Source organism: Triticum dicoccoides, chromosome 2B, assembly GCF_002162155.2.
Source record: "Triticum dicoccoides isolate Atlit2015 ecotype Zavitan chromosome 2B, WEW_v2.0, whole genome shotgun sequence".
In the NCBI taxonomy this organism is placed as follows: domain Eukaryota; kingdom Viridiplantae; phylum Streptophyta; class Magnoliopsida; order Poales; family Poaceae; genus Triticum; species Triticum dicoccoides.
Window position 1 is genome coordinate 758,934,783 of NC_041383.1, and position 12,511 is coordinate 758,947,293.

Below are 12,511 nucleotides of genomic sequence, written 5' to 3' on the forward strand. Positions count from 1 at the left end.
CGATCAATTCCCGTGGGAGGTCCTACACTTCCATCTCAACCGCCACACATCTGTCGTAGTAGGGTTTGGACTGCTCGTTTGGACCATGTATCCTTGTTTTCACGGATAACAACTCTCCCAGGCTGGAGAAGGGGAAGGCCACTGTTGGTGGTCCGATAGGGCTGGCGATCACCAACACCCCTATTGCTTCTTTTGGCTTCACGGCTGCGGCGGCGCCTCCCCAACTCCGTAGGAACGGAAAGAGCAAGGAGGCCTCGAGCTCGAGGTCTCTAGACAAGCCGATCATCATCAACCTGGAGGCAGCTATGCGGGCGGTGGCGGGAAAGCCGGTGGTCGGCCGGGTGCTCTCGCCATACCCAGTTGATCCCAAGATGGTCGTCAACGAGCTTAGAGGCCCGTGGCGGCTGCGGGGTGATGCTGTGGCCCAGCGCGTCACCAGCGAAGACCGCCGCTACATCATCACCTTCAAGGAGGATGGGGACCGGACACATGTGCTGCAAGCTGGGCCATGGCATTTCAGAGATGATGTTGTGCTGCTTGCGGCTTTCAACGAGAGGGGCAACCCAGCAGATGTATCCCTAAACTCCATCAAAATATGGGTACAAATCTGGGGCCTTCCGGTGCCGCTCAAGACGGTGGAGATGAGCTACTTGGTGGGTGACAAGCTCGGCAAAGTTGTCGCGGTTTCACACAAGGACAAGATGATCGTCGACGAGCACCTTCGTGTTCGGATTGAGCATCGTGTGGATGAGCCTCTGAAAAAGTTCATCGACACCATCGAAACAACCTTGGATGGCAACAAAACTGAGGTCCTATATGATGTAAAGTATGAAAAATTACCTAAGTTTTGCTTCTGTTGTGGCATGTTGGGGCATACCACGGCGAGTTTCTGCAGCATACCCAAAGAGCTCCGGCAGCCTACTTTCTCCATCGACATCAAGGCGCCGGCGCTCTGGAAAAGGCCACAGGCGGTGGCTAGTCCGGAGCGACGCGGAGGACGGCCGCTCTCCATGGTGGCCCAAGAGAGTGAGTCCTGGGAGCCAGTCAAGTTGCCAGAGAAGGTCGTCACGGCCGTGTTAACTGATGTGCAGAATCTGACGATGGAGGCTTCCCCGCTGCTGCGGGGTAATCCGGTTCATGGCGGACTGGAGGACAACCACGAGTTGGGGTCAGGGGTTGCCCAGGTGGGGTGGCCTTCGCTGACTGACCCCAATAAGGGACGCGACCAAGGCGTCGAGGGCGCCATTCAGGTGTTGTCCAAGGAGTTGGCTGCTCATAACAGTCAGTTTGCTCTGCTGGCGGTCGATGCCGAGGTGCAACCTGCTGCTGGTGCCGCGGATGGGACGGAAGATACTCCCTCTGATCATGTTACACATGATGGAGGGCCGACTGCTACTGTTGGCAGCCAACTTGGGCCTGATGCTGCTGCCCCGCTCCTGGATGGGACGAATGGAGCCAGTGTGAAGCCTGGAGCTTATGCTCGGCCTTGCACTAAGATGGACAAGGCTACTGGGGGTGGCGATCATAGCATGGCTGCCCCTGGTGGATCGACGAACTTGGCGCGGTGGAGAAGATTGCATAGGGAGGAGCAAGAGGAACGTGATGTCGTCCACACGGCTTGTGCGACGCATGTCCAGTTTGGGGTTCCTACACCCCCGAACAATGGCAGCGGCCTCTCCAGTGGCAAGGCGGCTTTTGCTCAAATTCTCATGAGCTCGACGGGCAACAAGAGACGCATGTCTGATGGCCAGGACCTTGTGGTTAGTTTTAAAAGTACTAGTTCTAAGAGTATAGAGTCTAGGGGTGTCAATGTAGTGCCTCCTGCGTGTAAAAAAGTGTGTGGTGAGAGGGTGGAAACTCTGATAGGTATAGATGGGAATATGGTGCATGTAACAAAAGAGGTAGATGAAGGAGAGGAGGTGGCTGAGGGTAGAAGGAGGGAGTCTGTGGGAGAGGGAAAAGAGGAGGAGGGCTCTGCTAAGGATGCTACCGACTTAGGGACTATCGGTCAACTGACGGGCGCGTGTGATGACGCCCGTCAGGAGCCATGAAAATGATCAGCTGGAACTGTAGAGGGCTGGGTTGGCCTCGTACAGTTCAAGAATTAGTGTGCATCAATAAGTCTTACCGACCCAACATCATTTTCCTTTCAGAAACTAGAAAGAATAAAGATTATGTTGAGAGTTTGCGGTATCGTTTGGGTATGAAAAATGTATTTGCTGTTTTGGGTAAAGGCAAAGGTGGTGGTTTAGCGATATTTTGGGATGAGTGTTTCTCTGTGGAATTAAATAAATTTGGTGACCATTTTATTGATGTGTACATATGTAAGGGTGATGGACCGAGATGGAGATGCACATGTGTGTATGGGGAACCAAAGGCGAGCCAGAGGTATGTCATGTGGGAGCTTTTGAGACGAGTTAAATGTCTTGGTTCTGGCCCTGGTTCATGGTCGGCGATTTTAATGAAGCTATGTGGCAAAATGAGCATTTTTCTCGTAATAAAAGATCGTCTAAACTCATGGATAATTTTCCGGAGGTTCTTTCTGATTGCAATTTATTTGATCTGGGTTTTCACGGAGTACCTTGGACGTATGATAACAAGCAGGAAGGTTGTCGAAATGTCAAAGTGCGTCTTGATCGGGCGGTGGCGTGCCCTCAATGGTCTGCTATGTTTCCCCAGTGCAAGGTTCAACATGTCATTTCTTCCAGATCAGATCATTGCCCTTTGTTCATTCAGTTGTTGGGTAGTCGGCCTAACATCGCTTTTAATAAGCACTTGAGATATGAAGTTTTTGGGGAGAGGGAAAGTCTGGCCTTGGATGAACAGGTTAGGAAGTGCTGGAGCAAAAGTAGGCAAGTTAGGGATTTAAAGGATGTGGCGACTAATCTTGGTAATTTAATGAAATCTTTCCACTCTTGGAGCCAAGATCATATTGGTTACCTCCCAAAAAAGTTGGAGGCTGCTCGTAAAAGATTAAATATTCTTTTCAAAGAAGTGATAGGGAAGCCGTGATGGAGAGAAAGAAAATTTTCCTGGAGATGGATGAGTTGCTTATAAAGGAAGAAATCATGTGGAAGCAAAGGTCTTGCATCGATAAAATGATCTTGGGGGACCGTAATACAATTTTTTTTCAGAGAAAGGCTTCTTGGAGGGCGAAGAAAAATAATATTTCTGCGATCAAGAGGAGTGATGGGTCTATCACGGAGAACTTGGATGAAATCATAGGTATCACGAATTCTTTCTTTCAGCACCTTTATACTTGTGATACTAATGTTGACCCATCTCGTATTATTTCCATTGTGAAACCTCTCGTCACTGATGATATGAATGCGGAGCTATGTAAACCGTTTTCTGAGGAGGAGATTAGTGATGCTCTCTTCCAGATAGGTCCGTTAAAAGCCCCAGGTCCGGATGGTTTTCCTGCAAGATTTTTTCAGAGGAATTAGGGTTTAATCAAGGAGGACATTATAAGGGCGGTTCAATAGTTCTTTATCTCAGGTGTTATGCCAGAAGGTGTAAATGATACTACTACTGTCCTTATTCCCAAAGTGAAGAATCCTAAGTCCATCAAGGAGTTTAGACCGATCAGCTTGTGCAATGTCATTTATAAAATTATCTCCAAGTGCCTGGTAAATAGACTGAGACCTCTTTTGGATGGTATGATCTCTCCCACTCAAAGTGCCTTTATTCCTGGAAGATTAATTTCTGATAATGCGCTTATTGCTTTTGAATGTATTCACTCATTGAGTACATTAAAAGATAACCGTGGAGAGTTTTGTGCATATAAGTTGGATCTGGCAAAAGCGTATGATCGTGTAGATTGGCAATTTTTAAAGAGTATGCTGGGGGCTTTTGGGTTTGCTCCATCTTGGATTAACTGGATCATGACGTGTGTTACATCAGTGAAATTCTCGGTCCGGTTTAATGGACAACTGTTGGAACCTTTTTATCCTTCGTGGGGATCCCTTATCGCCATCTTTGTTCCTATTTGTTGCTGAGGCACTTTCCTTGCTGTTAAAGGATGCTTGTGACAAAGGTGCTCTGAAGGAATTTCACTTGAACAGACATGCGCCAGGTATCTCTCATCTTTTATTTGCGGATGACAGTCTCTTGTTTTTCAAAGGGTCCATAGATCAAGCCATAGTCATTAAAAATATTTTGTCGGGCTATGAGGTGGGAACAGGTCAGCTTCTGAGCCCCGATAAATGTTCCAATAAGTTTGGCAAAAAGTGTAGTATGGAGGATCAGGTGGACACTATGGTTATTCTTAATATTACTGCAGAAGGTTTTGAAGATAAGTACCTTGACTTACCGGTACCTGAGGGTAGAATGAAGGTGGGAAAGTTCCAATCAACAAAAGATAAGGCATTAAAAAGAGCTTCAGATTGGATTGAAAAATATGTCTCAAGTGGTATAAAAGAAAATCAAAACAAGGTAGTGTTGCAAGCGCTCCCAGTGTACGCCATGTGTATCTTTAAATTCCCAGTTTCCTTATGTGATGATTTGGCTCAGATTATAAGATTTTTTTGGTGGGGAGATGAAGAAGACAGAAGGAAAACACATTGGCTAGCTTGGGATAAACTCACTAAACCAAAAAGAGAGGGAGGCATGGGCTTCCGAGATCTTAGGTTGTTTAATCAAGCTCTTTTGTCTAAGCAAGCGTGGAGGTTACTGGTGAGTTCAGATTCATTATGTGCTAAGGTTTTGAGGGCTAAATATTATCCCAATGGTCACATCTTGGATACTGCATTCCCGAAAGCTACTTCCATGAATTGGCAGGGCATTATGCATGGACTGGATCTGCTAAAAAAAGGGGTGATCTAGAGAGTGGTAGATGGAAAAAATGTTAATGTTTGGAGAGATAATTGGCTACCTAGAAAGTCCGGCCTCAGAGTTTTAGTCAAAAAGAACCGCACTAGACTGAAATGGGTCTCTGAATTATTTATGAGTGGAACAAGAAGATGCGATGAAAACATAATAAGGCAATTGTTCTATAGTCATGATGCCGATGAGATCCTAAATTTACGTATTCAGACTGGAGTTGAGGGTGATCTAATTGCTTGGCACTATGAGAAAAATGGCATGTTCTCTGTTAAAAGTGCGTATAGACTGACATTAAATCTGCAGGATGGCAAGGGTGAGATTGGAATGTCCAGCACTGCCGTTGGCAACGAAAGGAGTGCACAGGATGTTATTTGGAAGGCCAATGTTCCTCAAAAAATAAGAATTTTTGCATGGCGAGCTGCATCCAACAGTTTGGCTACCCAGGTAAACAGAGTTACTCACCACCAAACGGTGTCAGGCAGGTGCACTATATGTGGGGTGGAGGATGAGAGTACCTTCCATGCCCTTGTGTCTTGTCCAAAGACGCGCGCCTTCCGTTTCGCAGTGAGAGAAGTGTGGAATATCCCTAGCAAGGAGCTATTCAGACTTATGGGGCCCAACTGGATATTGATTCTGCTGGATCAATTGGGGTCGTTGGAACGCGATCAAGTATTATTCATGCTTTGGAGAGCGTGGCATCTGAGGAATGACTTATCTTTGGAAAGGGGAAAGAATCCTTATCTGCCTCTGTTACTTTTGTGGAAAATTACTGGAAATCTTTCTCTAAAGGAAAAAACTATGCGCAAGTTGATTTCAGCATCAAAGGCAAGGGGGTGATACATAATTGGAGGTATGTTACCCCAAACGTGAATCTTAGTCATGATTGGGAACCCCCTGATCAAGGGTATATTAAGATAAACGTTGATGCTAGTTTCGTGGAGAGCATGAGAGCAGCTAGAGTCGGGATTATTGCCAGGAATCATCTCGGCGAAGTCTTGATTTCTTCATGGGATTTTATTCAGTCCTGCACCTGCGTGGACGAAGCGGAACTTCGTGCGGCTCTCGCCGGGTTATACATCGGTATTACTCTTCACACACAGGTTGTTTTAGAAACTGATTGTGCGTATGTTGCAGCTTCTCTAGAGAAAGAATCCATTGACAGGTCTCCTCTTGTCGATCTAAAAAAGGAGGCGATGAGCGTCTCAAAGCTCATAAAGGATTTCAAGGTTGCGAAGATTGATAGGCGGGCTAATAGGGCCGCGCATGAGATTGCTAAATTTTGTTTTAATACTAGGTCTGAGGGTGTCTTATGTAATAGTGTTCCGCCCTGCGTGGCTACCTTTGTAATGAATGATTGTAAGAATCTTGGTTTGTCTGATTAATATATGGGTGGGTTTTCAAAAAAATAAATACAGATAAGATGAATACGCATCCTGCGCAACCCAACCTCAAGGATATACGTGCATGGTCGCTTGATTTGGGTGTGACCAACCATGAACCAGATCAGATCAAATCAACCAATGGCGTCGCAAACTCCTCCAGCCAAACGAGCCGCTCACCATGGAAGCACCGCAAATCTGCAATCGACCACTACGTGCTCTACGAGATCACGCTCCGTCTCCCGGCGAAGCCGCTCTGCCGCCTCCCCGCCGTGTGCCGGTCCTGGCGGTCCCTCCTCTCCGCCTCGTCGCTCATCGCGGCCCACACTGAGCGCCGAGTGGCCCTGCTACTCGTCGTCCGTGTGCATGATGTATCTGCGTTCGACGTCCATGTCCTAGACATATCATCGGGCGAAGTCGTCAAACGGATACGTGCCGAGATGCAGAGTAACACTATGCGGCCTCTCAATTCTTTGGCGCTGATGCGCAGCCCCGATTCGATTCTATGTCCAAACATCACATGCCAGCAGATGTAGTCACCATCATAGGTAATCAAGATATTGTGTTTGGAGAGGTAGATAGATATGACGTAGTCTTGCTCGATCAGGACCCTGCTTTATTGCGAGCCAAAACTGCCTGAAAGAAGCAAAATGGAAAAGGATGAAAAATGCTTGACCATGTCTACGCTGGTTCAAATCCAGCTCTCGGCCCAAACCAAAAATCTAGGGCTTCGTGAATATGAACTAAATCCTGTTGTTTTTCTTCCATATATCTGGCGCTGGTTCGCCTCACGCACACGGACGACGGGCTTGGACTCCACGTGTTCGACACAGTGACCGGCGTCAATTTTGCCTTACCTGATGTCGACCATGACGAGCAGCAACCTCATCACGTGTCGCTTATGTTCGGCAGGGCGTCCACCGTAGACTACAAGGTCTTCTGCATCAGTACGTGCACGTCCGTGCCGAACAGACAGCAGCAGCTTTGCAGGGTGCTCACCCTCTGGGGCAATGGTGGCGACCATGGCTGGAGAGAGACAACGTACCCGCCGGCCAAGGTCAGGACCGGCCGCCGAGAGGGGGCAGCTGTCAAGGGGGTTGCCTACTTCTTTCTACACCTCCGTCGTCCCGAGGAGTGCATCGTGGCGTACGACCTGGAGAAGGAGTTGTGGCGGCCGGCTTCCCTGCCGGTCCCTCTACCGAGCAACAGCAACAAGCAGCAGCCAGGGAGCATGTTCTACCACAGCTTGGCCGAGCTGGGCGGTTGCTTGGCCCTACTGTACGAGGACTGGGAGGAGTTCATGGAGCTGTGGTTGCTCGTGGACCCCGGCAAGGTTATCTGGTCCAAGCGGTGCACCATCACCGTGCCGTATCGGTACCAGGGTGTCCACGACTCACGTGTTTATCCATATTTTGCGGAGATGTTGCGGTTGCTAGATGATGGGAGGATGGTCATTTGGATGTTGCTGGCTGAGTCAGGACTTCCCCATGCGGTCTTGTGTACATATGACCCAAGAACCATGTCCTACACGGATGTGGCAGACATGCCGAACTACATTATGGGAGGTGTGTATACAAGGAGCTTGTTGGGTCGAGAGAGTTTCCTCCATCTCCACCAAGGAAGTTCAGCGTAATACTCCCACTAGTTCTAGCAGTAATTTGTCAAGATCAGATGGTTTTCTTTCTTTCTTTTCTTTTGTCCACCAAGGAGCATGCATGAGCAAGATGATTTTACTTGTGTTAGAGCAACTCTAGCAGATCCTCGTATTTTTTTATCATTAAAATCATTAGTAGATGATCGTTGTAAATTATGGAGGTTCTATCGCCCAGGTGCAAACTCACAATCACAAAAACCGTCTATAAAATTTTCATGTGTGTAGGACCAGTTTGCATTGGCTAACTTTTTCTTCCTTGATTCCCCACCGAACCACGCACACCACCCATGAGGGCAGGAATATATAGGTAAATTGATCCATATCATCAACCAACAAATTATGTAGTACTTTCTCTGTAAAAAAATATAAGAAGGTTTATAGATAACTAAATAGAACTAAAATGATTCACTGGAATGAACGCGTATTTATTTCGGCCTCTTCCCTCGTTTGGAAGTGACCTCTCAGGCCGAGGATGCTTCAGCTATTACCACTTTCATGGCTATGCATACTACAAAAGACTCTGTCTTTGATGCAGGAGAAGACCAAAATTTTGTAGCCCTCCGTGAGCGCGGCATCCAGTTATGTCATGCCAGTTGCCATCACGCGAGCAAGGTTGCCACGAGGAGGTGCTGTAAGACCTCTTTCAATGGGCAGGTGCTTAGATGAGGTGCTAAGCAATTAAAATATTTTAGCAACTATAGTCCTCAATGCATACTCCCTCCGTCCGTGAATAAGTGTACATCTAGCTTTTGTCTTAAGTCAAAGTTTTAATACTTTGACCACCTTTCTAGGAAAGAGTAAAAGCATTTATGGCACCAAATTAGTATCACTAGATTCGTTTTGAAATGTACTTTCATAATATATCAATTTGATGACATATATGTTACTACTATTTTCTATAAAGTTGGTCAAAAATTTAAAACTTTGACTTAGAGCAAAAGCTAGATGTACACTTATTCGCGGACGGGAGGGAGTAGGTGCTTAACTTGTTGTTGCTAAGCTTCTTTCATTTAATGAATTAGCTATTAAACTCTTTCATGCATTGGTGAGTTTGCTCCATTTAACTGTTTTGTCTAGGTTCAGGTGCTTGGCATTGGTTCTTCCTGAGTCATCAAATCAACCTCTCTCTTTTTAATTGTCTTGTCACATCATATTTTTCGTCTACATAATATGCTTAGCATCTGTATAAGGTGGAGCATTGGGAGTGGCCTAAAACCTCTATGCTAAGTGTGCTTAATTACCATACTTTATCCTACTTTTCTGGACAACAAGCGCGTACAGTCAGGGGCCCCAGACCTGTCAGTGTCAGTTCGGTCCTCTGGGTATGCACCTCGGTTTTCTTCCAGTATCAATATGTTTACCCAACCGGCACGGCCAGATTATATTAGTAGAATACACGCATGCAACTTACCTTGTCTTTTTCTTTTTCGCACACTCTAGACGCAAATGGTCATATATATATATATATATACACATACACTCATCTATATAAACGCATACATATACATCCTACTTTTATGAGACCTCCAAAATAGCGAGCCGGTATATCAACATGAAACCTTACGAAGTCACCGTAGGCATCTCGTGGTCGACGGAACGTCTCCTCCCACTAAACGCGCATCACTGGAAATCCCAAAATAAATCCAGGATAAATGCGAACACCAGGACTTGAACCCTGACCGGCTGAGGATACCATTGTTCACCTAACCATCCAATCACATGTTGGTTCACCTACTTGTCTTATCATATTATTTGGTTAGCTCTGGAGGTAGAAACAAAATCTCACAAAGCTCCTCTAGCTCTAGCTCGATATCCATGCCGCCTCGGGCAAGGAGACTGGATCATCATCCACGAGTACCACGTCGACAGCCTCCTTCCCCGCCCTTCAAGAGGGAACGACGTTCACACCCCTACTCCAAAATCAAGGTGTCGAGCCGCAGGAACTACATATCTCGACCACCCTTCCCTCAAGAGTCCACCAACAAACCAAAGATGAGGCCAGTCACACGAGAACTGGACATGAGCGATTTGCAACGCCGCCCTCGCCTCACCATCGCCGCCAAAAACCCTGATTAGTACTCCCCCCATTTCTTTTTAGTCTGCATATAAAATTTGATTAAAGTCAAACTTTGTTAACTTTGGCTAAGTTTATAGAAAAAGATGTCAAGATTCGCAATATGAAATCAATATTATTAGATGCATCATAAAATTAATTTTCATACCATATAGCTTTAGTATTGTAGATGTCCGAGTTTTATATGCAGACTAAAAAGAAACAGAGTGAGTACTAGTTCCTAACACCTTAAACCGGACGGAGGTTCGAGTTCGACGCCACCTCCTCGCGCCTAAAATAAGAATTTTTTTTTTGAAACTATGATGATTTTTATAGCAAATTCGGAAACTATACATCCTAATGGAGAAAAATCAAAAGTATCACCCCGTGGCCTCCTGTTGGCTGAAAAGGGACTTTTCGGCCTACCATTGGCCAAAAAGTACTTTTCGGCCAGCCGTTGGCCAAAAAATACTTTTCGGCCTACCGTTGGTCAAAGAGTACCTCTTCAGCCCTCTACTTTTTAAAAAAATCATATCAAATAGGATTTTTAGTATTTTATTTTGATTCTTTTTGCATTAGATTAGAAATTTTATGAAGTTTCTGCAGATATCAGGTTTGACTAGATTTGAAACTTTGAATTTGAATTTTCATGAATTTTCTCAAATCACTAAATTGCCTATAATTTGGGCTAGGAGTATTCTTTTTAGATGATTCTTTTTGCTACTAGTTCTTTGTGACTTTGTTTATCAGTAGTAATTAATTGGTGAATTTTAGGATTATTTAAAATTAGGTTTTTATGAAAACAGTTCTATTTTAGTGTTTTATAGGTTTTATGCGATTTCTTTTAATTTTAATTGCTTTAAAAAAATTTCTTTAGTTTTTTTGACATATTCTTTTTGTTTCTGTTTAGTTATCAGTAGCTATTTTTTTGTAGTATTTTTTTTGTATTTTATTTCTTTTATCCTGCTGGAAAACTTGTTTTGAGGTTCATAGGAGTTTATATTTAAAAGTGCCTTGTAAATCCTGTACGACCATTGCCGTTTTATACATGAAAAAAAATACTTTCCCACAATCTTTTTCCCTCCATTTTCTTTGCCGCCATTTTCTTTCCCGCCATTCTCTCCCGCCACACTAAGGAGTGCTGCATCGACGGAGGATGACGATGATGCCTTCATGTGGAGTGTGAAACACTGTGTGAGAGAAGTCATAAGTGTGAAACACTCTCCGATGATGATGACGAAGCTGCAAACACTTATGACTTCTCTCAGACAGTGTTTCACACTCCACCAACAGCACCGACGCAGGAGACACAGACCGTGTCAGACGATGTTATCTACGATCGTGGACACCATGAGGCTCGTTTTACAAGTTGAGAAGTGAAGATGGCGAGAAAGAAGATGGCGGGAAAGAAGATGGCGGGAGAGAATGGCAGGAAAGAAAATGGAGGAAGAGAATGGCGGGAAATAAAATGGCGGGAGAAAATGGAGGGAGAGAATGTCGTAAAAACCTAATTTTAAATAATCCTAAAATTCACCAATTAATTACTACTGATAAACAAAGTCACAAAGAACCAGTAGCAAAAAGAATCATCTAAAAAGAATACTCCTAGCTCAAATTATAGGCAATTTAGTGATTTGAGAAAATTCATGAAAATTCAAATTCAAAGTTTTAAATCTAGTCAAACTTGATATCTACAGAAACTTCATAAAATTGCTAATCTAATGCAAAAAGAATCAAATTAAAATACTAAAAATCCTATTTGATATGAATTTTTTAAAAAGTAGAGGGCTGAAGAGGGACTCTTTGGCCAACTGTTGGCCGAAAAGTACTTTTTGGCCAACGGTAGGCCGATAAGTACTTTTTGGCCAACGGTAGGCTGAAAAGTACTTTTTGGCCAATGGTAGGCCGAAAAGTCCCTTTTCGGCCAACAGGAGGCCGACGGGGTGATACTTTTGATTTTTCTCCATTAAGATGTATAGTTTCTGAATTTGCTATAAAAATCATCATAGTTTCAAAAAAAATCCTAAAACAACACACGAGGCTACAGGGAACCATGGGGTCACCATCAACGGGCAAGGTTTTTCCATTTTTTTGGAGATAGACTTCTGAGTTTTCGTTTCGTGTAGAAATGCATGCATCTTCTTTTCTTTTTTTGAAGAGATCTATCATGAGTGAGAACTAAGCAGTGACTATCTTCCACAAGTATTAAAACGTTTCACCAAGAAGAAATGTGAATGCAAATTCACCGTAAAAGAAATATGAATGTAGATGCACCAAAATTAACCTCTTCATCGCCGGCAGAACACCCGAGCGGCTATAGATTCACCAGCCAATTTTTAGACAGATGGTTCTCCATCCCACAGTTGTGGCAGAACCATCAGTGAGCATGGGTTGGCTTCCCACATTGTGACAATTTTCTCTTACAGTCAGCTCGTCATGGGTTGGAGGGTTATTCCTAACCAACTGTGGAAGCACATATAGTGGTAGATTCATCCTGAATAGCATTGCAGAAAACAAAAAGTTACATATGGGGAATATGGTAGAAGGAGGCAAAAGAAAGAACAAATGAAAATGTTGAAACTCATCCAGAATTACAGTAGC